At 42.6% G+C, this 17,547-nt stretch overlaps 1 protein-coding gene across 3 annotated transcripts in view; it reads left to right on the top strand.

Annotated features, from left to right (window-relative positions):
• The window catches only part of galnt1 (UDP-N-acetyl-alpha-D-galactosamine:polypeptide N-acetylgalactosaminyltransferase 1), a 169,013-nt gene that overhangs the window by 103,641 nt on the left and 47,825 nt on the right, over positions 1–17,547 (top strand). The window lies entirely within an intron of this gene.

The following is a 17,547-nucleotide window of genomic DNA, read 5'->3' as shown; positions in this document are numbered from 1 at the left end:
CAGTGCTGCACACTAGCGAGTATAGAAATAGGAGGATAGAGCAGATGAATGCGTGGCTGGAGAAATGGTGCAGGAGGGGAGGGCTTTAGATTCCTGGGGCATTAGGACCAGTTCTGGAGGAGGTGCGTCCTTTAAAGGCCGGACGGGTTGCACCTAAATAGAGCTGGGACCATGTCCTCGTGGGGAACATAGGAACAGGAGTAGGCTATTCAGCCCCTCATGGCTGCTCTGCCATTTGATAAGATGATGGCTGATCTGTGATCTAACTCCATATACCTGCCTTTGGCTGCTATCCCTTAATACCTTTGGTTGCCAAAAAGCTATCCATCTCACATTTAAATTTAGCAATTGAGCTAGTATCAATTGCCATTTGCGGAAGAGAGTTCCAAACTTCTACCACCCTTTGTGTGTAGAAATGTTTTCTAGTCTCACTCCTGAAAGGTCTGGCTCTAATTTTTAGACTGTGCCCCCTACTGCTAGAATCCCCAACCAGCGGAAATAGTTTCTCTCTATCCACCCTATCTGTTCCCCTTAATATCTTATAAACTTCGATCAAATCACCCCTTAACCTTCGAAACTCTAGAGAATACAACCCCAATTTGTGTAATCTCTCCTTGTGACTTAACCCTTGAAGTCCGGGTATCATTCTAGTAAACCTTCGTTGCACTCCCTCCAAGGCCAATATGTCCTTCCGAAGGTGCGGTGCCCAGAACTGCTCACAGTACTCCAGGTGCGGTCTAACCAAAGTTTTGTATAGCTGCAGCATAACTTCTGCCCCCTTGTATTTTAGTCCTCTAGATATCAAGGCCAGCATTCCATTAGCCTTATTGATTATTTTCTGCACCTGTTCATGACACTTCAATGATCGATGTACCTGAACCCCTAAGTCCCTTTGGACATCCACTGTTATTAACTTTTTACCATTTAGAAAGTACCCTGTTCTATCCTTTTTTGATCCAAAGTGGATGACCTCACATTTGCCTACATTGAATTCCATTTGCCACAGTTTTGCCTCTAATCTATCAATATCCCTTTGTAATTTTATGTTTCCATCTACACTGCTTACAATGCCACCAATCTTTGTGTCATCGGCAAACTTAGATATGAGACTTTCTATGCCTTCATCTAAGTCGTTAATAAATATTGTGAATAATTGAGGCCCCAAGACAGATCCCTGCGGGACTCCACTAGTCACATCCTGCCAATGTGAGTACCTACCCATTATCCCTACTCTCTGTCGCCTTTCGCTCAGCCAACTTCCTAACCAAGTCCGTACTTTTCCCTCGATTCCATGGGCTTCTAACTTAGCTAACAGTCTCTTATGTGGGACCTTATCAAATGCCTTCTGGAAGTCCATATAAATAACATCCATTGACATTCCCCTGTCCACTATTTTAGTCATCTCTTCAACAAAAATTCAATCAGGTTTGTCAGGCACGACCTACCTTTCACAAATCCATGCTGGCTCTCTCTGATTAACTGAAAATTCTCGAGGTGTTCAGTCACCCTATCCTTAATTATAGACTCCAGCATTTTCCTCACAACAGATGTTAGGCTAACTGGTCCATAATTCCTTGGTTTCCCTCTCTCTCCTTTCTTAAAAAGCGGAATGACGTGCAATTTTCCAATCCAGAGGGACAGTTCCTGAATCTGGAGAACTTTGGAAGATTATAGTTAGGGCATCTGCAATGTGCTCACCTACTTCCTTTAAAACCATGGGATGGAAACCATCTGATCCTGGGGATTTGTCACTCTTTAGTGCTATTATTTTCTTCATTACTGTTGCTTCACTTATGTTCATTTTATTGAGTCCCTGTTCCCGATTCAATATTAGTTTTCTTGGGATTTCCGTCATGCTATCCTCTTTTTCTACTGTAAATACTGACGCAAAGTAATTGTTCAACATGTCCGCCATTTCCGCAATGTCAATGACAATATCCCCACTTTCAGTTTTTAAGGGACTAACACTGCTCCTGACCCCACCCTCTTTTTACTAATGTAACTATAAAAGTTCTTCATATTGGTTTTGATATCCCTTGCAAATTTCTTTTCGTACTCTCTTTTTGTAGCTCTTACTATCTGTTTTGTGACCCTTTGTTGATCTTTGTATCTTTCCCATTCGCCAGGATCTGTGCCATTTTTTGCTTTTTTGTATGCCCTTTCCTTTATGTCTTGTACTGTCCCTTACCTCTTTAGTTGCCCATTGCTTTTTTTTTGGCAAGTAGAATTCTTGCCCCTCAGGGGTATAAACCGATTCTGTATCACATTAAATGTTTCTTTAAACATTTCCCACTGATCATCAGTCATTTTACCCATTAACAGATTTGCCCAGTTTACTGTGGACAGTCCCTGTTTCATCCCATTGAAGTCGGCCTTACCCAAGTCTAGAATCTTAGCAGCTGATTGACTTTTTTCCCTTTCAAACACTACCTTGAACTCGATCATGTTATGATCTCTATTGGATAGATGATCACGCACAGTTAAGCCGTTAACTAAATCTGGTTCATTACTCATTACTAAATCTAGTATGGCTTGCCCCCTTGTTGCCTCTAGGACATACTGCTGTCGAAAACTATCCCGGACACACTCAAGAAATTCACTACCTTTCTGACCGTTGCTAGTCTGCTTTTCCCAATCTATGTGAAGGTTAAAGTCCCCCATTAAGACCGCCATGCCTTTGCTACATGCTTGTCTCATCTCTGCATTTATACAGTCTAGCACTTCAGAGCTGCTGGGAGGTTCGCTAGTGCTGTGGTGGGGTGGGGTGGGAAAGGGGGTTTAAACTAATTTGGGAGGGGGATGGGCACCAGGATGTAGCATTAGGAAAGAGAAACAAAGGATTGGGAGAGAAAGATAGCACTGGAGCAAGAAATAGTACGGTATTAGGTGGGATCAGACTAAGAGAGAGTACAAGACAGTCTAAGACTGGTTTGCAGTGCAAAGCATGGTAAACAAGGTTGGTGAGCTATAGGCACAAATAGCCACGTGGGATTACGATGTTGTGGCGATAATGGAGACCTGACTCAAAAAAGGGCAGGATTGGGTACTAAATATTCCTGGATACAAGGTATTCAGGAAAGATAGGGAAGGAAAGAAAGGAGGGGGGGGGCGGTGGGTAGCTGTGGCAGTATTGATTCGGGAGAATGTTGCAGTGCTGGAGAGAGAGGATGTCCTGGAGGGATCAAGGACAGAATCTATTTGGTTAGAGTTAAGAAACAATAGAGGTGCCAAGAAACTACTGGGAGTATTCTATAGGCCACCAACTAATGGGAAGGATATAGAGGAACAAATTTGCAGGGAAATTACAGAGGTGCAAAAGCTATAGAGTAGTGATAACAGGGGCTTCCTAATGTAGACTGGGATAACAATAATATAAGGGGCAAAGAGGGGGAGGAATTTTTGAAATGTATTCAGGATAACTTTCTTGACCAGTACGTTTCTGGCCCAACGAGGAAGGAGGCATTGCTGGACTTGGCTCTAGGGAGTGAGGCGGGCCAAGTGGAACATGTGTCAGTGGGGAAGTATTTAGGGAGCAGCGATCATAGTATCATAACGTTTAGAATAGCTATGGAAAAGGACACAGACCACTCGAAAGTAAAAATACTCAAATGGAGGAGGGTCAATTTCAATGGGATGAGAACAGATCTGGTCCAGGTAAATTGGAATCAAAGATTGGCAGGCAAAACTGTAATTGAACAGCCTTTAAAGAGGAGATGGTTCCGGTACAGTCTAGGCACATTCCCACGAGGGAGAAAGGTAGGGCAACTAAAGCCAGAACTCCCTAGATGAGAAAAGAGATAGAGAGTAAGATGAAGTGGAAAAAAGGGGTGTATGACAGATGTCAGATTGATAACACAAGTGAGGACCAGGCAGAATGTAGAAAATTCAGAGGGAAGTGAAAAAGGAAATAAGAGGGGCAAAGAGAGAGTATGAGAATAGACTGGCGGCCAACATAAAAGGAAATCCAAATGTCTTCTACAGGCATTTAAATAGTAAACTGGTAGTAAGAGGAGGGGTAGGGCCGATTAGGGACCATAAAGGAGATCTACTCATGGAGGCAGAGGGCATTGGCCGAGGTACTGAGTACTTTGCATCTGTCTTTACCAAGGAAGAAGATGCTGCCAGAGTCTCAGTAAAGGAAGATATAGTTGAGATACTGGATGGGCTAAAAATTGATAAAGAAGAGGTACTAGAAAGGCTAGCTGTACTTAAAGTAGATAAGTCACCCTGTCTGGATGGGATGCATCCAAGGTTGCTGAGGGAAGTAAGGGTGGAAATTGCGGAAGTACTGGCCATAATCTTCCAAACATCCTTAGATACGGGGATGGTGCCAGAGGACTGGAGAATTGCAAATGTTGCACCCTTGTTCAAAAAGGGGGTATAAGGATAAACCCAGCAACTATAGGCTAGTCAGTTTAACCTCAGTGGTGGGGAAACTTTTAGAAACGATAATCTGGGACAGAATTAACAGTCACTTGGACCAGTGTGGATTGATTAGGGAAAGCCAGCATGGATTTGTTAAAGGCAAATCATGTTTAACTAACCTGATAGAGTTTTTTGATGAGGTAACAGAGAGGGTAGATGAGGACAATGCAGTTGATGTGGTGTATATGGACTTTCAAAAGGTGTTTGATAAAGTATCGCATGGTAGGCTTGTCATCAAGATTGCAGCCCATGGAATAAAGGGGGCAGTAGTGATACAGAGAGTAGTGGTGAACGGTTATGTTTCGGACTGGAGGGAGGTATACAGTGGTGTTCTCCAGGGGGAAGTGCTGGGACCACTGCTTTTCTTGATCTATGTTAATGACTTGGACTTGGGAATACAGGGCACAATTTCAAAATTTGCAGATGACACAAAACTTGGAAGGGTAGTAAACAGTGAGGAGGATAGTAATAGACTTCAAGAGGATATAAACAGGCTGGTGAAATGGTCGGACCCATGGGAGGTGAAATTTAATGCAGAAAAATGCGAAGTGATACATTTTGGTAGGAAGAACGAGGAGAGGCAATATAAACTAGAGGACTCAACTCTAAAAGGGGTACAGGAACAGAGAGGTCAGGGGGTATATGTGCACAAATCGTTGAAGGTGGCAGGGCAGGTTGAGAAAGCAGTTAAAAAAGCATACTGGATCTTGGGCTTTATAACTAGAGGCATAGAGTACAAAAGTAAGGAAATTATGATGAACCTTTATAAAACACTGGTTCGGCCTCAACTGGAGTATTGTGTCCAGTTCTGGGCACTGCTTTAGGAAAGATGTGAAGGCCGTAGAGTGTGTGCAGAAGAGATTTACTAGAATGATTCCAGGGATGAGGGACTTTAGTTATGTGGATTGACTGGAGAAGCTGGGGTTGTTCTCCTTGTAACAGAGAAAGTTGCAAGGAGATTTGATAGAGGTATTCAAAATCATGACGGGTCTAGACATAGTAGATAGAGAGAAACTGTTCCCATTGGCGGAAGGGTGAAGAACCAGAGGGCATAAATTTAAGGTGATTGGCAAAAAAAACACAAAGGTGACATGCGGGAAAACGTTTTTACACAGCGAGTGGTTAGGATCTTGAATGCACTGCCTGATGGGGTGGTGGAGGCAGATTCAATCATGGCCTTCAAAAGGGAACTGGATAAGTATTTGAAAGTAAAAAATTTGCAGGGCTACGATAGGGTGGGGGAGTGGGAATAGCTGGATTGCTCTTGCATAGAACCGGTATGGACTTGATGGGCTGAACGGCCTCCTTCTGTGCTGTAACCTTTCTATGATTCTATGAATTTCTTCAAGCAGAGGTTTGTGAATCTTTGGAATTCTCCACCCCAGAGGTCTGTGAATGCTGTGAATGCTGAGTCGTTGAGTATATTCAAGGCTGAGATGGATAGATTTTTGGACTCCAGGGGAATGAAGGGATATGGGGATCGGGTGGGAAAGTGGAGTTGGGGTCGAAGGTCAGCCGTGATCCGATTGAATGGCAGAGCAGGCATGAGTGGCCGTATGGCCTGCTCCTGCTCCTATTTCTTATGTTCTTATGAAAATTCCTGTATCAGTGCCAAGAATAACTGGTGCACCAGGTAAATGTTGATACTTTTGTATTGGATTTTCCCATTGAGATAGAATGACATAGGGCTTTTCAGTGCATTTTGAAATGGAATGTTTTGACTCACGTAGCGATTTTAATGTATAATAGATAAATTGTCCAAACCCATTCCAATAACGTTCAAATTGCAAAACTTGATCTCGGTTGCTTTGCCGCTTCACTGGGTTTAAAATAGTGTATGATTGTTTCAGCGGGCTAACTGTTTTTCTTAATGAATTTAATTACTGACCACCAAAATTGGGGTCTGCTCTAGTCAATTCTTGTTCATGTGTTGGCCTTCAAGGTTTTGGTGACCAGTAAATTGTGTCAGTAACCATTATTTGGAAAATGTAAAGAACTATTGTTAGCTTCAATCTCTTTAACAAAGCATTCAAATATTACAAAAGGTCATTCTAATATCCTTTTTTGTATGTGTTTTAAAAATATTTTTGAACAGTGAGTGGTAATCTTAGCAAGAATACTGACTTGAGTTGTTAACCTTGCCACCAAGAAAGTAAGTGGAAGTTGAATGAATTGAGAGAATGTTGGGTATCTTGGATGTGGTCTTGCTTTCTTGTGCCTTGACACTTATTCTGGCCATGTGCCTCTTGAAGTTTCAGTATTTATGTCTCTTCCTTTGTTCACTCAGTTTTTGATCTGAGGAGCTGGAAAGGTGTAGTTCAAAACCAGGTGCTTGAATATAGCAGGGTTGGGAGAAACCATCTGATCAAGATGGGTATTGCATTGTGTCAAGACCTTATGTACAATGTCCCTAGTAGCTTTTGCAAGTTGATGGGACAATATTCATCTAAATATGGAAGGTGAATTACATTGAGAAGGAATATACATAGTTACATTAAGTAATTTCAACATTATTTTTGCCTAATTTAAAAAAGTTAATTATGGTGACAGCTCTTTAGGCTTAGAGTTTATGGAATCACGCTTTAGTGTTAAGATTTATGAAGGGCGTCTGGAAGATTAGACAGATTTTTAAACCACATTGTTCCAGCGAGAAATTGGAATCTTCTATTACACAAGCAAACGACGGCACCTACTGATTTGATTCCGACTAATTTGAAGTTCCACATATAGAAAACTGTCATTCTATTGTCATCTTAGAGGGTGAGCCAGTTGTGCACCCTAGTCACTCTGACTTTTTCTAATATGAGACTTAGCAGTTCTCAGACCACAACCAAATTCTTGCTCCATATAAATTTGAAATGTAACGCAGGTGCCATCATGTGGTTGTGAGGAGATCTTTATGTTACTGAGTAGAAAAAAGCGAAACATTTTCAGAGAACTTTCCCTATGTGGAAGTAAAACTGGGCACAAATGGAATGCATCTTCTAGACAAAATTGGGAAGTACCTTGAAGAGTAACACATTATCAGATAGAACTGCTAGCACAGTAGGAAGACAAACAGGATGGATCTATGGTCTTTTTGTGCCAAACTTTCTGTGTTTCTGTCAGAGATAAGAGGTGCAGTCATCAAAACTTTTTACAGCTCATTAATAATGGTGGAGGTACCATTGGATTGTTGATAACTATTATAACTCTGGTCTTTTTAATACAAACCTACAAAAAGAAGGGTAAGAACAGACCATCAAGCTGCCCCATCCAAACACAGTGAAACCATATATACTGCTGAATCATCCCCATACCACAATCTCCAGAACTAGGCAAAGAAACCTACGGCCAATTCAGGAAAAACTTTTAGAAGTTCCTTTCCAGCTCATTTAGGCAATCAAACAAGTTTCCAAGAGACCTTAATCACATTTAACTAGCAACTTACCTTCTATACTGGAAATGCCCTCTTCACTCAGGAACCTGCCATGTGCTCTTTTCAAAGGCTGTAGTGAATCTGTACCCACCACATGTTCTTCTTTTTTTTATACATTCAAGGGATGTGGGCGTCGCTGGCAAGGTCAACATTTATTGCCCATCCCTAATTGCCCTGGAGAAGGTGGTGGTGAGCTGCCTTCATGAACCACTGCAGTCCGTGTGGTAATGTTCAAGTATTCTGTTACAGAGGATGTTGACTGAGGGGGAAAAATACTTCCTGACATCTAACTTAACTCTGCCTGAGTATTTTGTGTGCATATCCCTTAGTCTTCCCATCTCAAATAATCTATCCAACCAAACTGAGTCCAATTCTTTCATTATTTTAAAAACCTCAATCATATCCCTGCTCAGCCTGCATTTCTCTAAGATAAATGGCCTGAACTCTTGGAGCATATCTGATAACTAAGCATCTGTACCTCCTCCAGACCCTTGACATCCTTCACCATGTGTGGGGAAACAAAACTGGACTTGATTCTCCAAGTGCATATATGCCAAAGCCTAATATAACCCAAGCATCGTGTTCTTTGTTTTATACTCAATGGTCCAAACAATGCAACCTAAAACCCTATGTGCACCTTTAATGAGCTATTGAATATATAAGCCAGTAACTCATGTATAACCACCAATAGTAAAAAGAATGAACCTGGGAATTGCAGATCTATTAGGAAGTAAGAAAAACACTGCAATCTATACAGGAAGAAATGCAAGAATAAAGGCAATAACCGAGAAGTGTGCTTCCAAGATTAACTTGGTCACTAATCGTAGAATTAACCCATGTTTTTGAGGGCAGTTTGGCTCCTGTTTACCACTATCAACACTGAATTTTAAACCTACCTTCTTAGTAAGTTCGGTGCATTCTGAATTCACTAAAATGTGGTTCTTCCATCCCTGATTTTCTGGTAGTGAAAAAATATAACTGACATACTCTCAATAATTTCAAAACACACACACACACACACACTTAACCATTTTACCCCTATTACTTCCAACTCTCTTCTGTGATTTGAAACTAAGCTAAAGAATTTGTGGATATTTAACTTTTAAAAACTCTTCGAAGTATATCGAGTTACATCAAAATTGCAGCACCGCAACAGGCCATTCGGCCCAACACGAGCTTCCTCCCTCTCTACTTCATCTAATCCTAACAGCATACCCTTCTATTCCTTTCTCCCTCTTCATGTGTTTATCTAGTTGTCCCTTAAATGCATCTATGCTATTTGCTTAAACTACTCCTTGGGTTGCATGTTTCACATTCTTACCACTCTTTGGGTAAAGAAGTTTCTCCTGAATTCCCTATTGGCTTTATTTGTGACTATTTTATACTTGTGACCTCTAGTTTTGGACTCTGCCACAAGTGGAAACATTTTTTCTATGTCTACCCTATCAAACCCTATCATTATCTTAAAGCCCTCTATCAGGTCACACGTCACCCTTCTCTTTTCTAGAGGAAAGAGCCCCAGCCTGTTCAGCCTTTCCTGATATGTATATTCTCTCAGTTCTGGTATCATCCTTGTGAATCTTTTTGCACCCTCTCCAATGCCTTTATGTCCTTTCTATAATATGGAGATCAGAACTGTGCACAATACTCCCTTTTTAAATATCGGAGTAAAATTAGCTGTCCGCTGTCAGTGTTGCTGCATGCGCAGATTTTTAAAGGTATTTTCCCACGTTTACAATCCCACTTCATATAAATATTTGAAAGTGGGAGGACAAGTTGTAGAAAGGAACATATGAAATCCTAGGTTTCATAAATAGGGGCATAAAGTACAAAAGTAAAGAGTAATACTAACTCTGCAGAAATCTTTGATTAGACCACAATTAGAATATTGTGTCCCGTTTTGAGCATTCTGCTTTCAGAACAATGTTCGGGCATGGAGACATTCACTAAGATGATACTAGAGATACGAGGTTTTAGTAATGCAAAGAGACTAGAGAATCTAGGCTCTTTTTTTTCATTCGAATAAAGACAGTTAAGAGGGGATCTGATAGAGGTGTTCAAAATTGAGGTTTTTTCATAATGTAAATGGGGGGAAAAGTATTTCCACTCGTCAGTAATTACGTAACTGGGGAAATAATTTTAAGATAATCACAAGGAGTGAAAGGAGAGGTTAGGAGAATGTTTTATGCAGAGGGTTGTTAGGACATGGAATGTCCCACCAGAAACTTTAATGGAAACAAAATCCATAATAGCTTTTACAAAGAAACTTGATAAATATTTGTGAAAGAAAAATGTAAAAGAGTATTTGTTATGATCTGGAATGCACTGGCTGGTATTTATATGCAGTATTGTGTGATAGAAAAGTGTTAGTTTTAAGGAGGAGAAAGCTATTTGTAGGATTGTTTTTCTTTCTCTCCTCAACCTTTTAACATTTGAGTTCCATTAATTGGGACAATTGAGATGTTAGTAACCTGATGAAAAGAAATAGCATTGCAGTGAAAGTCAGCGTTTAAGCTAAAAAACGGAAAAATAGATAAATCTGTGCTTTTATTAGGATAACATACATCTCTAAAATTGTATGATTTGTGTTCATATACTAACAAGTTCAAACTCGGGTATAGTGTGAGATAAATCAGATGTGATGTACAGTATCATAAATTTGGTGTGTGTGTGTGTGTGCACAAATGTACGTATGTATACACAATATACAGTATATACTGACCAGCTCAGAAAAATGGATATATATGATCCAATCTCAAATTCTTTGGTAGTGATGTTATGGTGCTCAATAGTTTGCAATGGAATACTCAAATATATTTCTCTGAAATTAACTTTCTTCATTTTACAGCAAATGTGCTTATTCATTCTACCTTATAATTAAAAATCTTGTATTTAGCAGACAGAAAAATTGTCCCATCACACTTCAAAGGATCACTCGTGCATCATACTCACGCCTGATGATTGAGTTAATCAACATCTGTTAATCATGCGATTCACTCAACGACAAATAGGTCAGAGAAATTGCAATTATGAACCTGTACATACATAGGAAAAGTTACAGATGAAAGACCAACACAAATCACAGACAGCAACCCAGCCAATCAAATTGCACAAATCTGTTTCAAAGCTATCAATCTGAAACCAGAAGCTGCCATAATATTAGCCAGTCTGATCACTCAAAACATTTTTAAAAATTGTTTTTGTCTTCCTTCCTCACTCAAGTTAGTATATACAGCTAAAAGTAGCACAACAAATCTATTAAACAATCCTGAGAGGCTGGGTAAAAAAAAAATCACTAAACTTAGCCATAAAATTGGTCATTTAATGTTAGGCATGCCGGTAGTATGTTTCCCCCATATAGAGTTGCCACTTTCTCTGAGCCTCAGGCTTGAGTTCTGCTTAAGTTTTGAAGTAGAAAATTGCAACTGAGTGCTGGGAACAGCCAGCCCTTGTTGATAAATTGTGTGTGTGTGTGTGTGTGTTGTCACAATTTGTTATATGACAACCAAGTTACTGTGAGGCATGAGCAGCAGGAAAACATTAAAACTGTCTTTTTTTATATATATATATATATATATATGTATATATAGTTTGTCAAATAAAAATTCTAAACTAACCATGTTGTTTGGGATGAGTTTCTTTTTTGTCACTGATGTTTGCACTAAGGCAAGGGAGGGATGTTTATTAGTTACTTTGATGCTGACCTCGGAGATCATGGATGGAGTCAGTCATTAAGGCCTGAGCATGGTAAATGACCATCTGTTCAAGATGTTGGTTATTGAAGACGTGACAATGGGGAAAAACCTCTCTGATGCATTGACTACAAGAACTACAAATTCACCATGGGTAAAGGGAGAAAAAGATATATTTTATAATCACGTCAATACAGAAAAAGCAGGATGGTTTTACTGGGGAGAAAGGAAGAATAAACAAATAAAGTACTTGTAAACTTCAAGAGGACATAGATGGGCTGGTGGAACGGGGTGACACATGGCAGATGAAATTTAAAGCAGAGAATTGTGAAGTGATAAATTTTGGCAGGGAGAATGAGAGGCAATATAAACTAGATGGTACAATTCTAAAGGGGGTACAGGAACAGAGAGACCTGGGGGTATATGTGCACAAATCTTTGAAGGTGGCAGGACAGGTTGAGAAAGCAGTTAAAAAAGCATATGGCTTCTGAGCTTTATAAATAGAGGCATAGAGTGCAAAAGCAAGGAAGTTATGTTGAACCTTTATAACACACTGGTTCGGCCACAACTAGAGTACTGTGTCCAATTCTGGGCACCACACTTAAGGAAGGATGTGAAGGCCTTAGAGATGGTGCAGAAAAGAAGCAAGGGAGGAAATAGCGGAGGCTCTGACCATCATTTTCAAATCTTCTCTGGCTACAGGCATGGTGCCGGAGGATTGGAGGACTGCTAATGTTGTACCTTTGTTTAAAAAGAGAGAAAAGGATAGACCGAGTAATTACAGGCCAGTAAGTCTTACCTCGGTGGTGGGCAAATTATTGGAAACAATTCTGAGAGACAGTATTAATCATCATTTAGAAAGGTACGGATTAATTTTTTTAAAAAATTTTTTATTCGTTCACGGGATGTGGGCGTCGCTGGCGAGGCCGGCATTTATTGCCCATCCCTAATTGCCCTTGAGAAGGTGGTGGTGAGCCGCCTTCTTGAACCGCTGCAGTCCGTGTGGTGACGGTTCTCCCACAGTGCTGTGAGGAAGGGAGTTCCAGGATTTTGACCCAGCGACAATGAAGGAACGGCGATATATTTCCAAGTCGGGATGGTGTGTGACTTGGAGGGGAACGTGCAGGTGGTGTTGTTCCCATGCACCTGCTGCCCTTGTCCTTCTAGGTGGTAGAGGTCGCGGGTTTGGGAGGTGCTGTCGAAGAAGCCTTGGCGAGTTGCTGCAGTGCATCCTGTGGATGGTACACACTGCAGCCACAGTGCGCCGGTGGTGAAGGGAGTGAATGTTTAGGGTGGTGGATGGGGTGCCAATCAAGCGGGCTGCTTTATCTTGGATGGTGTCGAGCTTCTTGAGTGTTGTTGGAGTTGCACTCATCCAGGCAAGTGGAGAGTATTCCATCACACTCCTGACTTGTGCCTTGTAGATGGTGGAAAGGCTTTGGGGAGTCAGGAGGTGAGTCACTCGCCGCAGAATACCCAGCTTCTGACCTGCTCTCGTAGCCACAGTATTTATATGGCTGGTCCAGTTAAGTTTCTGGTCAATGGTGACCCCCAGGATGTTGATGGTGGGGGATTCGGCGATGGTAATGCCGTTGAATGTCAAGGGGAGGTGGTTAGACTCTCTCTTGTTGGAGATGGTCATTGCCTGGCACTTATCTGGCGCGAATGTTACTTGCCACTTATGAGCCCAAGCCTGGATGTTGTCCAGGTCTTGCTGATGCAGGCTCGGACTGCTTCATTATCTGAGGGGTTGCGAATGGAACTGAACACTGTGCAGTCATCAGCGAACATCCCCATTTCTGACCTTATGATGGAGGGAAGGTCATTGATGAAGCAGCTGAAGATGGTTGGGCCTAGGACACTGCCCTGAGGAACTCCTGCAGCAATGCCCTGGGGCTGAGATGATTGGCCTCCAACAACCACTACCATCTTCCTTTGTGCTAGGTATGACTCCAGCCACTGGAGAGTTTTCCCCCTGATTCCCATTGACTTCAATTTTACTAGGGCTCCTTGGTGCCACACTCGGTCAAATGCTGCCTTGATGTCAAGGGCAGTCACTCTCACCTCACCTCTGGAATTCAGCTCTTTTGTCCATGTTTGGACCATGGCTGTAATGAGGTCTGGAGCCGAGTGGTCCTGGCGGAACCCAAACTGAGCATCGGTGAGCAGGTTATTGGTGAGTAAGTGCCGCTTGATAGCACTGTCGACGACACCTTCCATCACTTTGCTGATGATTGAGAGTAGACTGATGGGGCGGTAATTGGCCGGATTGGATTTGTCCTGCTTTTTGTGGACAGGACATACCTGGGCAATTTTCCACATTGTCGGGTGGATGCCAGTGTTGTAGCTGTACTGGAACAGCTTGGCTAGAGGCGCAGCTAGTTCTGGAGCACAAGTCTTCAGCACTACAGCTGGGATGTTGTCGGGGCCCATAGCCTTTGCTGTATCCAGTGCACTCAGCCGTTTCTTGATATCACGTGGAGTGAATCGAATTGGCCGAAGACTGGCTTCCGTGATGGTGGGGATATCGGGAGGAGGCTGAGATGGATTATCCACTCGGCACTTCTGGCTGAAGATGGTTGCAAATGCTTCAGCCTTGTCTTTTGCACTCACGTGCTGGACTCCGCCATCATTGAGAATGGGGATGTTTGCAGAGCCTCCTCCTCCCGTTAGTTGTTTAATTGTCCAGCACCATTCACGACTGGATGTGGCAGGACTGCAGAGCTTTGATCTGATCCGTTGGTTGTGGAATCGCTTAGCTCTGTCTATAGCATGTTGCTTCCGCTGTTTAGCATGCATGTAGTCCTGAGTTGTAGCTTCACCAGGTTGGCACCTCATTTTTAGGTACGCCTGGTGCTGCTCCTGGCATGCTCTTCTACACTCCTCATTGAACCAGGGTTGATCCCCTGGCTTGTTGGTAATGGTAGAGTGAGGAATATGCCAGGCCATGAGGTTACAGATTGTGCTGGAATACAATTCTGCTGCTGCTGATGGCCCACAGCGCCTCATGGATGCCCAGTTTTGAGCTGCTAGATCTGTTCTGAATCTATCCCATTTAGCACGGTGGTAGTGCCACACAACACGTTGGATGGTGTCCTCAGTGCGAAGACGGGATTTCATCTCCACGAGGACTGTGCGGTGGTCACTCCTACCAATACTGTCATGGACAGATGCATTTGCGACAGGTTGATTGGTGAGGACGAGGTCAAGTAAGTTTTTCCCTCGTGTTGGTTCGCTCACCACCTGCCGCAGGCCCAGTCTGGCAGCTATGTCCTTCAGGACTCGGCCAGCTTGGTCAGTGGTGGTGCTGCCGAGCCACTCTTGGTGATGGACATTCTGTGCCCTTGCTGCCCTCAGTGCTTCCTCCAAGTGGTGCTCAACATGGAGGAGGACTGATTCATCAGCTGAGGGAGGACGGTAGGTGGTAATCAGCAGGAGGTTTCCTTGCCCATGTTTGACCTGATGCCATGAGATTTCATGGGGTCCAGAGTCAATGTTGAGGACTCCCAGGGCCACTCCCTCCTGACTGTATATCACTGTACCGCCACCTCTGGTGGGTCTGTCCTGCCGGTGGGACAGGACATACCCAGGGATGGTGATGGAAGAGTCTGGGACGTTGGCTGAAAGATATGATTCTGTGAGTATGGCTATGTCAGGCTGTTGCTTGACTAGTCTGTGGGACAGCTCTCCCAACTTTGGCACAAGTCCCCAGATGTTAGTAAGGAGGACCTTGCAGGGTCGACTGGGCTTGGTGTTTTGCCGTTGTCGTGTCCGGTGCCTAATGGTCCGATGCCGGGTGGTCCGTCCGGTTTTATTCTTATTATGACTTTTTGTAGCGAGATTTTACAACTGAGTGGCTTGCTAGGCCATTTCAGAGGGCAATTAAGAATCAACCACATTGCTGTGGGTCTGGAGTCACATTTCGGCCAGACCGGGTAAGGGCGGCAGGCTTCCTTCCCTAAAGGACATTAATGAACCAGATGGGTTTTTACGACAATCCGGTAGTTTCATGGCCATCATTACTGATACTGGTATTTTAATTCCAGATTTTTATTTAATTAATTGAATTTAATTAATTAATTGAATTTAAATTCGCCAGCTGCCGTGGCGGGATTTGAACTCATGACTCTGGATTTTAGTCCAGGCCTCTGGATTACTAGCCCAGTAACATAACCACTATGCTACTGTACCCCACATCAAGGACAGTCAGCATGGATTTGGTAAGGGAAGGTCATGTCTGACTAATTTGATTGAATTTTTTGAGGCGGTAACAAGGAGGGTCGATGAAGGTAGCATGTTTGATGTAGTCTACGTGGATTTTAGCAAGGCTTTTGACAAGGTCCCACATGGCAGACTGGTCAGAAAAGTAAAAGCCCATGGGATCCAAGGGAAAGTGGCAAGTTGGATCCAAAATTGGCTCAGTGGCAGGAAGCAAAGGGGTAATGGGTGTTTTTGTGACTGGATGGCTGTTTCCAGTGGAGTTCCACAGGGTTCAGTACTCGGTCCGTTGCTTTTTATGGTATATGTAAATGATAGATTGGAGAAGCTGGGGTTGTTCTCCTTAGAGCAGAGAAGATTAAGAGGCGATTTGTTAGAAGTGTTCAAAATCATGAAGGGTTTAGATAAAGTAAATAAGGAGAAACTCTTCCCATTGGCGGAAGGGTCGAGAACCAGAGGAGACAGATTTAAGGTGATTGGCAAAAGAACCAAGGGCGACATGAGGAAAAACTTTTTTACACAGCGAGTTGTTATGATCTGGAATGCACTGCCTGAAAGGTGGTGCAAACAGATTCAATTGTGGCTTTTAAAAAGGAATTGGATGAATACATGAAGGGAAAAAATTTGCAGGGCTACGGGGGAATGGGACTAACTGGATTGCTCTTACAAAGAACCGGCATAGGCTCGATGGGTCAAATGGCCTCCTTCTGTGCTGTAACGATTCTATATTTCCATGTATCTTAAGCAATTACTGTAAACCCATCATGGGAGGTAGAACAAAAAATGCAATGGGATCATGGTAAACAGCAACTTAAAATTATGCAGGATGATGCCTCAACACTTCATATTAAAGAGGAATAATAAACATTGAACATGGGAATAAGGAGAGGAATGGAGAGGTTAGGATGGGGTGCTGGAGGCACAGTTGAAGAGGATGGATTTGAGGAAGGTATTGAAAGCAGCAAGAAAGGTGGGTAGAGCATTCCAGAGAGCAGGAACATAATTGAATGAATGAACTATAGCACTTTCATGACCTCGGGACCTACCAAAGCACTTTACAGCCAATGAATTACCTTTGAAGTGTAGTCATTGTTGTAATGTAGGAAACACAGCAGTCAATTCATGCACAGCATGGTCCTACAAACAGCAATGAGATAAATGACCAGATAATCTCTTTTTAGGGTTGGTTGAGGGATAAATATTGGCCAGGACACTGGGAGAACTGCTTCTCTTCAAATAATGCCATGGGATCTTTTACGTCCACCTTAGAGAGCAGACAGTTTAACGTCTCATTCGAAAGATGGCACCTCCGACAGTGCAGCACTTCCTCAGTATTGCATGAACTGCCAGTCTAGATTATGTGTTCAAGTCTGTGGAGTTGGGCTTGAACCCACAACGTCTGACTGAGGTGAGAGTGCTGCCACTGAGCCAAGGAGTGGTTGAATGAGGATTGGAGCAGTGGGGTTGAGAAGAACAATGCCATGGGATCCTCTTTAAAAACTTATATAAATTGGAAAATTTCTTGCCATACAATGAAAAGACGTGAAAAATGCCCAGTTATTTGAAAACTGGGGTGCAGTTATGTTGGCTGTTACTTCAGAAATAATCGGGAACAGGATCTTCCTGTTTCAAGTCCATCCTACACCAGTTGCTTCCTATAGGAAGCAGAAGAAAATTGGAAAGAGCTTGCAAGAGGAAATGGGATAAACCAAAGATTGACCATTTGTATAGGCCAAGGCAACTCTTGCAAAAACTGCTAAGAAACTAACAATTTGCTGAGTACATTCACATGAA

The sequence above is a fragment of the Heptranchias perlo genome, chromosome 2, assembly GCF_035084215.1.
Source record: "Heptranchias perlo isolate sHepPer1 chromosome 2, sHepPer1.hap1, whole genome shotgun sequence".
In the NCBI taxonomy this organism is placed as follows: domain Eukaryota; kingdom Metazoa; phylum Chordata; class Chondrichthyes; order Hexanchiformes; family Hexanchidae; genus Heptranchias; species Heptranchias perlo.
This window is presented reverse-complemented; position numbering and strand designations above follow the sequence as displayed.